The sequence below is a fragment of the Panthera pardus genome, unplaced genomic scaffold (genome assembly GCF_024362965.1).
Source record: "Panthera pardus isolate Hobbes unplaced genomic scaffold, ASM2436296v1 HiC_scaffold_17, whole genome shotgun sequence".
Lineage (NCBI taxonomy): Eukaryota > Metazoa > Chordata > Mammalia > Carnivora > Felidae > Panthera > Panthera pardus.
The window spans coordinates 38,618,443-38,633,329 of NW_026526732.1; the positions used below are offsets into that span (position 1 = coordinate 38,618,443).

The 14,887-nt window shown below is 41.3% G+C and overlaps 1 protein-coding gene across 5 annotated transcripts in view; it reads right to left on the bottom strand.

Moving 5' to 3' along the window:
• NCOA7 (nuclear receptor coactivator 7) overlaps nt 1–4,821 on the bottom strand; it is a 154,486-nt gene extending 149,665 nt beyond the window's left edge. Inside the window, exon 1 of one of the 5 annotated variants that reach the window (XM_053904523.1) lies at nt 4,490–4,821. The gene's annotated coding sequence lies outside the window, so the exon portion shown is untranslated. Of the gene's footprint in view, nt 1–3,786; nt 4,341–4,489 lie in introns of those variants that run through there. The other 4 variants (XM_053904521.1, XM_019418269.2, XM_019418268.2 and 1 more) reach the window with 4 other exon arrangements.
• Between the last annotated feature and the right edge of the window lie 10,066 nt (nt 4,822–14,887).

Here is a 14,887-nt window from a genome sequence, read left to right on the forward strand (position 1 = left end):
TCAATTCTTGTTCAAATGATATTTAATGGAATTAAGTTGTTAATCAAAAACATATGTGTCCAGAGATCAATTCTGCAAATGTTTTCATTTGGTTTTGTGTGTTATGTTTTGCCTTGCTTCACAAAGGATGTGAGTCAGCTTTAAATAATAAATTCAATAAAGTGGGAAAATATAATTATATAAAAATCAGAATCAAGAGAAACAAGGTAGAACAGAAGCCCAATACCAAGGAAAAGTCAGAACATCAATATTAGGTCATAAGTTTTTACAGGGTTATTAAAATTGAGTTGCAAATTTGATTCTGCATTTGTATGTTGCCAAATCAAAAAGGGAAATATAATCAATTATGTCATCCTAGTTTTGCATGATGAAAAAAAGACATAATAATGGTGCAGGGAAGTAAAGTTTTTCTTTGGCATTCATCACTAAATGGAACTTGCCTGGGTCTTCACACAAGAGCTGCAAAAGGAACCATGATCTTGGTAACCGCAACTCCTAAGTAACAGAACAGCAGGTTTCTTGTGACTGCTGTTATTAGCAGAATCCTTCAGCGTGAGCACAACCGAGGGGGTGGGGGTGCAAAGGAAGCAAAACAAGGTAACCAAACCACATCATTTCTGAAAATCTGGCTCAACTGCTGGTCTAACACTTAGAATTGGAATAGAATATGTGGACTTAATGGCCTTTATTCTGCCAATCTTCTGTACGCATCATTTCTCCCAGTTGAGATTCAGATCAAATTTTTGTGCAGACAACTGATATTCTCTGGTATGTACAAAGGCATTCTATGCCATTGTTCAGAGGACATTAATAGACAACAATTATTCTTCAACCACCAGTTCCCCATATTTGAAATTCAAGGTCATATAAATTTTCTTTTCCACAGTTTTTCTGCAACCATAACAATTTTGGTTCCAACATATATAAATTGGGTAGATACCACTGGATGTAAAGAACAACTACAAAAATTATGGGCTGGGATACAAAAGAACTGTGATTTAAAAAAAAAAAAAAAAGGGACAGTCAATAACATTTTGAAAGGAAGGGATAGAAATTTTGGCAATAAAATCTTGGGAAAGATACAGAAAGATAGGAGAGAGTATACTGAGTCTTAGAATTGCGTTCCAGTAGTGCATATGAGGGCAGGGTGTTGGGGGTTCACCAGATAGGGCCCTGTGAGTCATCCAATCAGAGACATTGCGCATTTGGATGCAGGACACACAGAAAAATGCCTCTCCCATTCTGAGATTAAAAACTAGCTCTTACTTGATGGTTTCAAGGCCAAGAGTGTCAGCACAGCCTAAGCACTCAATTTCTATTTGTCAAATGAACAAATAAGTGTTTATTATCTGCAACAAAGTAAAAAGCGTTTAGGCACCCATAGGTGAGGGCTCTTTTGAGAAATTAAAGTGAACAAGTAAAAGCCATGTAAATTACCTGCTCAATATTCTTGATTACAAAGATATGAAATAGAATTATCTTTATTTCGGGGAGGATTTTTGCTTCCTTTTAATAAATCATAATATTTTTCATATGTTTCCTCTCACAATTGGTTCCCCCAATCTTACCATCTTTTACATAGAAATCTGATTTCCTCCCCATCTAGGAAGAGCCCAATTAGGCTGCAGAGTAATAGTAATAAACTGTGGCTTACCATAGTTTTATGAAAGTAAGCTTTTTGGGTAGTATGTAGTGAGGATAGTGATGAGGTATTAAAATGACAAAAAAAAAAAAAAAAAAAAAAGGGGCCCCTGGCTGGCTCTTGGCCCATGCGACTCTTGATCTCAGGGTTGTGAGTTCCAGCCCCAAGCTGGGTATAGAGATTACTTAAAAATAAAATCTTAAAAACATTTTTTTAAATGACAAAAAAAGTAAAGAAAAAAAAAAAAGAAAAGAAATTACTGGACTACTCCCAGATAATTGTGTTAAATAAAGTTACTGAAAAGAGGTTAATACTGACTGACTCATAAAACTTATATAACAGGAAAATAAAAACAAAATCAAAACAGGAAATTTCATAATGAAAAAACATAGCCAATGAAATATGATACAGTTATCCTTGATTTTTCCAAGATAACACAAAATTTAAAAGCATCAAGACATGGGATCTTCAAAATCCCTGATTTCCAAAATTTGACAAATTTGGAAATCAATATGCTTATATACTGAGGAAAACCTATACAGTTGAAAATGGGTATACCATATATTTTGAAATGCTTAGGAGTCACAGTCACTTCTAAATGCTTTATTTTTACCTTTACCTGTAATAAAATATAATTAGATCATCCACAACAACTCAAATCAACCAGAGTTAATATGTCATTTACTAACCACATCACTGTTACCTCTGGAGTAACATAATTTTCTTTTAAACATGAAATGTATTCTTGAAATTGTATTTGAGAGTTTATTAGAAATATGTCTGACTATCAACGACGTTAAAAAATCTGCAAGCTTAGAATGAAATGCACTTATATTAGGAGTGGAAGAGAGTTACCTCATTTAATAACACAATTAAAGAAAGATAGCATGTGGTCCTGAGAATGCCCAAATTCATACTTAAAACTGTTAAGAGAATTTAATTTGACTCTTTGTAAAAGAGGCAATTTTTAAAATCCAGTTAAACTTCAAAAGCCACAGGACAGATACATGCAATCCTCAATTGTCTTTAGATGAAGCTTAAAACACAGTTCATTCAACAAATAACTCATGAGCGCCCATTATCCATCAGACGCATTGCATTACAGAATTGAACAAGATGAAGACTCTGTCCTCCTGAAGCTGACATCGGCTCATTTTCCAAAGCTCTAAACCTTACTTAACACGTTAATATAAAATTGGAGTTCACAATGATCTACTCTCCAAAACTCTAAAGCTTCTTGCTGAATATAAAATTATTTTTTTAAAGGACAGCCCGAGAAGAGAGAATCGTGCTCAAAGCCCTGATGTATGAACTTCACACTTGGGAGAAAAGAAAGAGTTCATAAACCAAAACACAAACCGTAACACCTAGCTGGAAGCTAGGCTGCGCCCAAGACTGCCTCTGCTGGCCGCCCGGGTGCATCCTTCCAGCAGATTCTCAACTCCCGACACCTGTATCAAACTTGCCACTCTTAAAACACATCGCTTTAGGAAAGCAGGAAGCTCCTCGAGCAAGCAACAGAATACCCCAGCCTCATCTACGTCCGGAATAATCTGACTTCTGGAATAATAATCTGACCTTCCCTAACTGGCCCTAAAATGTTGACTGTAGGGGACTGAGCCATCAATTTTATATACCAGCTAGCCAGTTCTGAAATACACAAAAAAATCCGCCGCTACTTCTACGTGCCGCTAAAATAACGCTTTGCGTGCTTACACGTTTGGCTAAAACAGGAAGAACGCATCTGCTCATCCAGCCGAAAAAATACGGTGACATATTTCCACCTGAGCTGCTGAAAATACAACGGTACCCCCCCAGCCCCCACCGCCCAAATAAGCCACGAGCCCACCGGTCCTCCCCACCCCCGCCCGCAGCCACCGGGCCGGGGGTGAGGAAGGGGTGGGGGGGCGGTAAGCGGAGAAGGGTCAAGCTCTCCTTCGCCACCATTCGGCCTTCCGAGCTCGACAAGAGGTTGTCAGGTTAACGAGGTCTGCCTCCAGCGCCATTAGCACACCTCCGAGGGCTCTGCCGAGCCCGGGCAGGAGGCAAGTTTGGCGGGTCCTGGCCCCGGCTGCCCGCCTCTCCCCAGCGGCAGCATCAGCTGCGGGCGGCTGCGAGAGCGGGTCCCCGCCTCACCCACCTACCTACAGGGCGGGGGCGCCGGCTCCGCGGGTCCGGGAGAAGGGGATCGGGCGCACGCATTTCTGGGAGCGGTGGCCTCTGCTGCTCGGCGCGGGGGAGCGCATCCTCCAGGGTGGGTGGAAGGAGGGGTCGGGGGAGGATCGTGCAGCGAGGAGGAGCAGGGACGGGAGGGAGGAGCGGCGAGGCGCGTGCCCCAGGGGACCGGCGTCCGGAGCTGATGGACTCGGGCGCCGCCAGGACTCCTCAGGCCTCTTCCCGGGCGCGGCGCCTTGCCAACCCTGCAGCTGCGCCCGCGGTCAGGGCATCGGCCGCGACAGGCTCGCGGGCCCGGCCGGAGGCGGGGAACTGCGGGTGGCGCGACGCGGTGCAGACGCCCGCCTCTAGCTCCGCCCGGCCCGCGCCACGCTCTGCGCCCCTCCGCGGCGGCGGGGGCTAGAAAGCTCGGCGGCCGGGCTCCGCGGCTCGGGCTGCGGCATCCTCCCCGCCCCGGCGACCTCGGAGCTGGAAGGCTGGGTGCCCCGACCACCCCCGGTTGCTGCAGCCTCCGCTGCCCCGGCACAGCCCCAGTCCCGGGCGCGGCTCCGCCCCGGGGAGCTGCGCGCGCGGCCTCCGCAGGCCTCGGCCCATTGTGACGCCTCCGAGAGCCAGCTCGCTGCTACCCTGGAGGCCGGACCCGGATGGTGGAGCCTGGGAGGGTCTTCTTACCTCGCCCCGGGCCGCATCCCCTACAGCTGGCCTGCCGTGGCACCGCGCTTCAAGTGAGGCTTTGAGAGCAGAGCCGAAGTTATAAAGCGTCTCCCCGGGCCTTAAAACCTTGAGTTTCCTTCCAGCTTGGGGGCTACTGGCCACAATTAATTCATCCTTCTGTCCTTTCCGGCGTTACGTTTCGCAAAGGGGCCCACCATCTCCTCCCCCTCCCGTTCCCGTTCCTGGTACTGCATCCCGGATGCTGCCAAATTATAATCATTACACTGGTCGGGACGTAGCAGTTGGGCCCTCCAGGCCGACACTTGGCAGAGACCCGAGAGAGCCTTGGTTGGGGGGAGGATTTGCATCAGCAGCGGGGCAGTGCCTGTGAGCTTCCCATCCCCACTTGGGAGCTGTTTCCTCTGTGGTCCCATGACCAGCACTGCAAGATGACTAGGAGGATTTGATCTTGAGGTTTACCCTTGCACACACACAACACAACTCACGGCGGAGTCTGCAGCTGGCCTGATAACATTGGTGTGTCAGAGGCCGTACACACAGGCCCACTAGATAGTGGCCTCCTCTGGGTTGTTGATGCTGCTGATGCTGTATCAGCCTCTCCTCAGAGGCCGAGCCAAGCATTTAACAGTGGTGGCTTTCGGATTTCAGTTGCAAGTAGGTCATGTTATACTATCTTGCGAGAAACGGAATAATCGCTCAATTCTGCACTGAACATGTATAAAATGGGGCCTCCGGTTTACATCTTTAGGCATTGTGTGATTTGCTAATTATGTTCAAGGGAAAATTCCACTTACACTACAAAGACTTGATTTTATTGAATCAAAAGAACATTGTTTGGGCTTTCCAGAGAAACTGAGCCACTCTCACACTTCTTTGATCGGTGCTTTTATGATTTGGAAATCTAAGGGTTTTTTTGTTTTTTTGTTTTTTTGTTTTTTTTAAATGGGCAAAGATAAGACATGTTCCATAGCGGTACAAACCGATAAAATCTGGAAGATTTCTTGAGCATGTGGAGGAGGGTGGCAGCTGAACTGCTTAGGAGTCAGGAAACACGGACACATGACTTGGCCACTTAGAGGACTTTGATCTAGAGCCCCAGTTCATATCCAAAAGATACCTATTATTGGTCATGGTATTTTGCCCCCAGATTCAGAATAACCCAGCTATCGAAATGTTTATGTGTCTGCGACGTGTAAGTGACAGAGTTAAGTCACCTAATGAGAATTTAGCAGTTGCTCACGCTAACAAAAGTTATGAAGTTTGCTTAGAACGCAGTGTGTAGAAGGACATTTGCAGAAATGTTCATTGAGCTGAAATTCTTGACTCTTTCCATCCTTTTGCCACCCAGAGTCTCCTTTTTTTTCTTTATATACATTCCCATGTTTTCTCAAGAAACTAGTGATTTTTTTAAGTTTATTTTTATTTATTTTGAGGGGGGCGTGGGGCAGAGAGAAAGGAAGACAGAATCCCAAGCACGCTTTGCTCTGTCAGCACACAGCCTGATGTGGGACTCAACTCATGGACTGAGAGATCATGATCTGAGCCAAAACCAAGAGTCAGAGGCTTAACTGACTGAGCCACCCAGGCACCTGGTGATCTTTTTTTATTAGACAAAGATATAACTGAGTATGTATTTTAAAAGTAATAAGCATCAATTATAAAATGTCAGCCTTTCAAAAGCACTGAAGGTAACTTAAGTATCTTTTTTCATATCTTTATGAACTTCTCTAGGACTGCATACTGTATCACATGCTTATTATAACATCACAGTGGAAGTCCTGGTATAATAAAGATTTGTGCTCCTCAGCTTAGAGGGAGAGAAAATTCCCCCTTAAATATTCTTCACTAGCTCTTTTTCATTAACTTAGCATTTATTGATTGGCCTAAGCACTGTCTTTATAGAGGAACCAGAAGAAATAAAATCATTTCCTTATCCTCTAGATGTGTGCTGTCCAAAACTGGCCACATGTGACCACTTCAATTTATTTTTTTTTTAAGTTTATTTATTTATGTTGAGAGAGTGAAAGGGAAAGCACAAGGGGGGGGGGAGGGGAGCGGCAGAGAAAGGGAGAAAGAATCCCAAGTAGGCTCTGAGAGTCCAAGTTGGGGCTTGCGATCTCACAAAATGTGAGATCATGACCTGAGCCAAAATCAAGAGTCTATTGCTTAACCCACTGAGCCACCCAGGTGCCCTGTGGCCATTTAAATTTAAATTTAAAATGTGTTTTTTCATTCAACTAGCCACATTTCAAGTGCTGAAAAGCCAAACACAGCTACTGGCTACTCTTTTGGACAGAATAGAATATTTCCATTATTACAAAAAATTATTCTGCTCTAAATAGAAGGTGAAGGGCCCCCGGATGGCTCAGTCCATTAAGCGTCAGATTTCGGCTCAGGTCATGATCTTATGGTTTGTGAGTTTGAGCCCCACATTGGGCTCTCTGCTGTCAGGGCAGAGCCCTCTTGGGATCCTGTCTCCCTCTCTCTCTGCACCCTCCTTCTCTCTCTCTCTCTCTCTCTCTCTCTCTCTCTCTCTCTCTCTCAAAAATAAATTAACATTTAAAAATAAATCAATAAAATACGTAAATAAATAGAAGGTGAAGTTTTAATTGAGAGAAAAATGAAATACTTAATCATTTGGGAAATATTAGTACACTAAAGATCAAACCTCATTAGAATGTGTACTTCTTAAGAACATGGTAATCTCTAGGAATTCAGGCACTGACTTCAGACTATAGCTTTACCTGTGCTGACCTTGCATATGTTACTTAACCGCTGTTGCTTTATCTGTAAAAGGTGGATGATAATAGTATCAACTTTACAAGGTGGATAGAGGGATTGAATGAGGTAATCCATGAATGATGCTTAGAATGTGACCTTCAAGAAAAGTTAGCTATTACTTTAATAATATACATTACTATAGTAAAGGTTTTTGTTGGTTGGTTGTTTGGTTCTTTCATTGTATCCCTGGCACTCCTCATGTACCTGGCTAGTAGGTGCTTGGTAAATGTTGAGTTAATGAAAAATTACAGTGCTACACTAATTTTATGGCTATGAGGGCCTCTGTGAAATATGAAAACCATCCTTTTTACCTCTGTTGGCCATTGTAGGGCAATTTAGGTGGAATTGTCATCTTGCTTTTTTTGGTATAAAGAACCCTGTATGATGAGACTTTGGAGTAGATATGGAGAAGCAGAGATTGCTTTAGCTCTTAACAGAAGAAAAGAGGGGTCACTTCACTAGCCTTCCTCTTTCGTGCTGCACAGGATAGAAATTGGACCAGTGGGGGGGCAACTGGATCCCTGCAGTCAGGCATCAGGTGTTCTCCCAAGCAACTTCCTGGAGGGCTTTGGGAAACATTACCAAACAATAGAAACTGTTACTGCAAATGTGTACAGTATTTTTCTTACATATATATCTAAAGATAATTTTGTAATCAAGAAGCATGCTAGTGTGTCTGTTTTTAAATGCTACACTGGTTACATTTACTTGCACTGGAATTCCAGGATATCAGCAAATAGCACTTTGCCAAAATGAAAAGCTCCCTGGATAAGCAATGAATTTACAATGAATTGAAAGAATTGAAACTCCTTTGGAATTTTTCTCCATAAGGGCCTGGAGAGGAGATTTGTGCATTGGGTGATGAGTTCGGTCTACTATCACCAAGCAGTTTCATTCTTTAGTAGTTAAACCTATCCTTTTCCTCGCACAGAAGCACCTCCTCTCACACACCTGACTTAGGTTAGTTGGAGCTCAGGGGTTCCAGAGGAGGTAAATACTAATGTCATCTCTGGATGTTTGTGGTAGTTATCCTGGACCTAGAGAGATAGAATTGAGTTCACGATTTAATAGTGTTGAAGGCAGTGGTTCATTTTTACAACTGGTGTCATTGGTACAGATCATCGTGGATTACCACCTTGAATTTTGAGAAAAATGTCAATAGGTCCTTTTGTGGATGGTCCTTTTGTGGATGGTTCAGTGCTTTTCTCGGCTTGTCATAAAATCTAAAGTGGAGGTAGAAATCTCCTTGTCATTTGAAAGGAGGAGCCTGCCAGAGTGTATTGAGAAAGAAATACTGATGTATATAGAAATGGATTGCTGTCCGGGTGCCGGTAAGCACATAGAACTTACGGTTGATTACTTAGATTAAGCCCAATAAATTTGCCCTTTTCTTTTATTCACAATTCACTAATAAGTATCTGCTCTTGGAAACTTTCCTCTGTCTTGTTTCTGCTAAAAATAGTCTGTTCAGTAGCTTGAGAATTCATCACATATTTTTTACATTTTCTGAAAAACTTAAATAAGCTGGTGCAAAGACATTGTAGCTAAGATATCATTTAAAATTCTGAAATGAATCCCTAAACTGAACTGGTAGTTGTTGTTTGACCTTGTTAGATGAAAGAAATTTAGAGTGCAATAAGCTGAATAGGGTTTTTTCAAAGGAAATCATTGTAGATTCATAAAAAGTTGGAAAAAATGTGTAGGGAAGTCTCAGGTTCCAACCACCCCCACTGACCCCAGTCGCCCTCAATGGCAACATTTGGGTAACTCCAGTACAATATCAAAACCAGAAAAATGATATTGGTATGATCTTTCAAGTTTGTATTTCATCAGTTTTACATACACTCATGTGTGAGTGTGTGTGTGTGTGTGTGTGTGTGTGTGTGTGTGTGTGTGTGTTCTAAGCAATTTTATCATCTGTACAGATTATTCTACCCACCACAATAAGACACAGGACTGTTCTAGCACCACAAAGCTCCCACAACCTACCCCTTTATAAAGTCACATCCATCCTCCTCCTCCCCACCACATCTCTAATCCCTGCAAATCACGAATCCCTTTTTATCTCTATAATTCCAAAAGTGCTGTATAAAAGCAATCATACCAGGGGCACCTGGGTGGCTAGTGTCATTTGAGCATCCAACTCTTGATTTTGGCTCAGGTCATAATCTCATGGTTCATAGGTTCAAGCCCTGCATCGAGCTCTGCGCTGGCAGTACAGAGTGTGCTTAGGATTCTCTCTCTCTCTCTCTCTCTCTCTCTCTCTCTCTCTCTCTCTCTCTTTCCGCCCCTCCCCACTCCCCCCTCTCTCTCAAAAGCAAATAAATAAAATTTTTAAAAAGTAAAAGGAATCACACCATCTGTAACATTTTGGATTGGCTTTTTTTTTTTTTTTCCACTCAGCCTAACTCTCTTGGGAACCATCCAAGGTGTTATGTGGATCAATAGCGGGTTCCTTTTTTTGATAAGTATTCCATGTTATGGATGTACCACAGTTTAACCATCCACCTATTGAAAGACCTTTCTGTTGTCTCCACTTTGGGACTATTATTAAAAAGCTGCTATAAACATTTGTGGGAAGATTTTGTGTGAACATAAGTTTTCATTTTTCTGGGATAAGTTCCCAAGAGTACAACTGATGGGTCATGTGGTAAGTGCATGTTTAGTTTTATAAGAAATTGCCAAGTTATTTTCCAGGGTAACTGTACCATTTTACACTCCCATCAGCAAAGTATGCATGATGAGTGGTGCATTTTTAATATATTAAATAAATTTATTAAAATATAGTCATACCTGTGTTTTACTATTCACTACTCTACTGTAATTACTTATTTACTTGAACCCCACCAGACTAAACTTCAAGGTCAAGAATCCCATTTTGTTCACCTTGATATCTTTGGTGCCTAATATAGTCCCTGACATATATTAGTCAATAAATATCTCTTTAATACATAAATTAATGAACTTAAGAAGAATAGCTGAGTCAGGTTGAAATCAAATTGAAAACTAAAATTGTCAATAAATTATAAGTGAATTTGAATCAGATGCCATGATTTTTCTTCTAATATATAACAACATTTTCAAATCAGAAATTGGTATTCTGTAAGTTGAGTTGTTTTGGGAAAAATTAATAAAAACTAAATGCTAAATTAGGTTGGGCCAAGTCATTCATTTTAGTACTTTGGTGAAAGCAAATGATTGGAAATAATCCAAATGACCAGTATGAAATGGCTTTAATAAAATATTGAAACAGTGGAATACTATTTAGTTATCAAAAATAATGAATAACTTTTTATGTAAAGAATGGGCATCCTTGGTAGGGGGCGGGGTGCCTGGGTGGCTCAGGCAGTTAAGCATCTGACTTTGGCTCAGGTCATGATCTCATGGTTCATGAGTTTGAGCTCTGTGTCATGCTCTGCCTGCTTCAGATTCTATGTCCCTCTCTTGGTCTGCCCCTCCCCTGCTCATGTTCTGTCTCTGTCTCTCTCTCTCTCTCAAGAATAAATAAACATTAAAAAAAAATTTTTTTAAGAATTTTTGAAATATACTTCAAAAGGTATTTTTAAAAAACTTATGTAAAGTATGTAGAGTACGTTCCTCTTTGTGTAAAAAAAAACAAAGAAATTAAAAAAGAAAAGATACATGCATAAATATCTTAATTCTCCCTAAGTCAGTCTATAAAGCATAGAGTGTGCCTGGACCATCTTGTGACAGAAAATAAAGAAGTGCTCAAAAATTTAGGGTGACATGTCAAAAGAATGCAGGAGCCAACTTAAAGGGACTCTTTCTGGCCAAATTTGGGACAATTTAATTATTAAGAAAAATGACAGTGATGGATTATAATACCTTGAATAAAAGCACAAAAACAGAAAAAGACTATGAGTCCAAACTGATATTTAAAAATTAAATAGAGAATAAAAAGAGAAAGGAGAGAATGGGAAGTTGTTTACATGAGAATGATAACACTATTTTGCAATCACCATGGTAGTAATTGATTCAAGCAAAGATTGTCAGTGGATGCTAAAACCATCAGGTGAAAGTTTGCTGAGGAACAAAAGATTCATACATTCTCAAAGTATGGTGGACACCTTAGCCAAATACTCAGAGTTACTGTATATTTCCTATAGTTGCTGTAAAAAAAAAATCCACAAACTTAAGGGCTTGAAACGACACAAACTTATTATCGTACAGTTCTGTGATCCAGAAGTCTGACCTGAGTCTCATTCTAGGTATTGGCAGAGCTGTTTTCTTTCTGGAGGCTCGAGGGGACCTGTATTCCTCAGCTTAGGGTCTCCTTCCTCCCTCTTCAAAGCCAGGAAAGGCAGGGTGAGTTTTCCTCAGATCACACAGCTAGGACACTAACTCTTCTGCCTCTCTCCTTCATTTATAAGGACGCTTGTAATAATTTTGGGCCTACTCAGATGATCCAGGATTAATTTCCTGTGTCTCAAAACCCTTAACTTCATCACATCTGCAACGTCCCTATTGCCACGTGAGGTAACACATTTATGTGTTCTGGAGATTAGAATAGGGACATCCCCATGGGGGCCATTATTCTGCTACAGCATTGATCATGAAAGATAATGTGATAGATCAGCATTATGCACATTCTGATGTAATGCACTGAGAAGAACACATCACCTAAGGTTCTTGTCAAAATAAATATTTATCTGAATTGAGGGTCTTTCTGAAACAACCGTCCTTCACTATTCAGAAAGGTCAATATTGTTAAAAAAAAAAAAATTGGGGAATTGTTCCAGATTAAAAAAAGGAGAATACAGAAACGTGACAACTAAATGTACTGTATAATCCTTGAGTACATCCTGGGTAAAAAGAAAAAATACAAAAAGTGTTGTTATGACAATTGAAAAATTTGATTATTAACTGTATAATAAATAATAATATTGTATTAAATTTAAATTTCCAGGGTGCCTGGGTGGCTTGGTCAGTTAAACATCTGACTCTTGGTTTTGGCTCAGCTCAGAGCCCCAGGACGAAGGGCTGTCAGCACAGAGCCAGCTTGGGATTCTCTCTCTCCTCTTCTCTCTGTCCCTCTCCTGCTTTCTCTTCCTCTTTCTCAAGGTAAATAAATAAACATTAAAAAAGTGAATTTCCTAAGTATGATAGTTGTATTGCTTGTTCTTAGGAAATAGATGATAAAGTATTTACAAGTAAAGTGTTATGATGTCTGCAACTAACCTAAAATGCTTCAGAAAAAAGATCAAGAGAAGTAAATATGGCAAAATATTAACAACTGGTGACTCTAGATCAGCACTGTATAATAGAAATACAATACAAGGCACATATATAATTTTAAATATTCTAGTAGATACGTTAAAAAGTGAAAATAAAGTGAAATTTTAATATATGAATCCAATATATTTCTAATTGAAAATGTAATCAATGTAAAAATTGTTCTTTTTACTTTTTTTTATTTGAGAGAGAGAGAGAGAGAGAGAGAGAATGAATGCACAAATGTGGGGAGAGGGGCAGAGGGAGAGAGAGAATAATCCTAAGCAGGCCCAGCCTAGAGCCCAGAGTCCAGGCGGGGCTCGATCCCACCACCTGGGATCATGACCTGATCCTAAATCAAGAATTGGTTGCTCAACCAACTGAACCACCCAGGAACCCCTCAACATAAAAATTATTAATGATGTATTTTACATTATTTTGTTTTTCATATTAAGGCTTAAAAAACCAGTAGGCATTCATCACTTATGGAGCATCGAAGTTTGTGCTAGTGATAGTCACACGTTGTTCATCTTACTAAATTGGGGAGCACAAGTGCAGATGAAGGGTATATATGCGTTCATTTTCCTACACTTGCAATTTCCTGTAGGTTTGGAATTTTTCAAGATAAAAAGTTGGGAAAAATACACATTCACTTGCGCATGCATAGACTGTTTCTAGAAGGATATAGAAGAAACTGTTAACGCTGGTTATCTCTGGGAAAAAGAAATTACTGGCTGGGGAAAAGAGAGGGATGGTAATTTTCACTGCACCTTTTTGTCCTGTTGTAGCATATTGTGACTAACCCTATTAAAATTATTCTAGGGGTGCCTGGGTGGCTCAGTCGGTTAAGCGGCCGACTTTGGCTCAGGTCACGATCTCGCGGTCTGTGAGTTCCAGCCCCGCGGCGTGCTCTGTGCTGACAGCTCAGAGCCTGGAGCCTGTTTCAGATTCTGCGTCTCCCTCTAGCTGACCCTCCCCTGTTCATGCTGTCTCTGTCTCAAAAATAAAATTAAAAAAAAAAAACGTTAAAAAAATTATTCTAAAAATAATATCTGCTTTATCTTTTTATTCAAAACCATACCCTTTGCTACTAAATTCTGGTAATCCCCACTTCCAAGATAAGAGCTCCACCTACCGAACTTGATTTCCTAAAAAGTCCTTGATATAGGAGAGAGGTATGTGTCCTATCTAAAATATAATTAAGTTTAAAAATTACTTGTGATATTTCCATATTTATCAGACCTGAAAAATCCTTTTATCTTCCTGTTTGCATATCATTAAACAAGTGTAGACAAATTTTATCAACAATCTAAACCACCTCTGAGTTGCTGAAGACAAGAAACAATATCCAAGCACAGGCTCACCCAGATTCTGCGGTGGTGGATGCCCGCTGGAACTCACAGTGGCGCCGGGGGTTGTGAGCAAGTTCATTATGAATTTATTATGTTTTACTTAAGCCTCCTTCCATCTTGCAACGGAGCGAGGTCTCTTGGGTTACATTTGTTCAACTGTAACGGTTGGCACTTCAAAGAGGAGTTACATCCTGTTGCCTTCTGCTCGTATTTCAAGAGGGTTTCTGAATCGAGGATGGGCTGTAAGGTTTCTTTACTCCTCTGGTAATTGCATCATTTCCTGGCCGCGTCTCGAGCATAACGCGGAGAGATGAAGCAATTGCCCAGATAATAACACTGGAAAAAACAAAAAACAAAGGATAATGGAAACACAGCGGGTGACAAGGTTTGGTGGATCCGGGTGCAGATGCTGTCCCTGGTTCTTCACTCGGCACGGCACCCGCAGCTCTCTCGGCTTCGTTAGCCTGACTCCCAAGTAAGTAGTCATCATCAGGATGGATACACAGTTGCTTCCTAAGAGGCCACGTGACCCTTCGGCACCTACAGCTTTAGAGCCCGTGCCTTGTGCCAAGGACGCGTACGGTGTCCCACCCGCCAAGACAACGTGAAATGCGCTCCGCCAGTGACAATCTAGATTGAGTACAATGTTTAGTGGCACTTAACATCTGCGTGAGAGGGAAAGACAGAAAGCGACAGAGGTTAGGTTTAGAAAGAGCAGCTAGATGATTAAGAAAATAATAAAGCAAATTACAAGGTTCTCTAACATTACAGTACTCTAACTTGTGTATAGGCACCGACACAGTCAGACATTCATAATTAGAATGAAATTTCAGGACGTCTTTTCTAGCAGGGCATTTGGAAGAGGATTGGAGTTGGAAGCTCCAGCTTTTTCCCGCAGGAGCTGCCTCGGTGCTGGGCTCGGAGCGCAGAAACTGTGCCTCAGTTTTGGAAGCTGAGACTCCAAACCCAAGCCAAGTAGGTGGGGCTTAGAATCACAATCTTTTCTACCGGCCAGATTTACGTAGAGATT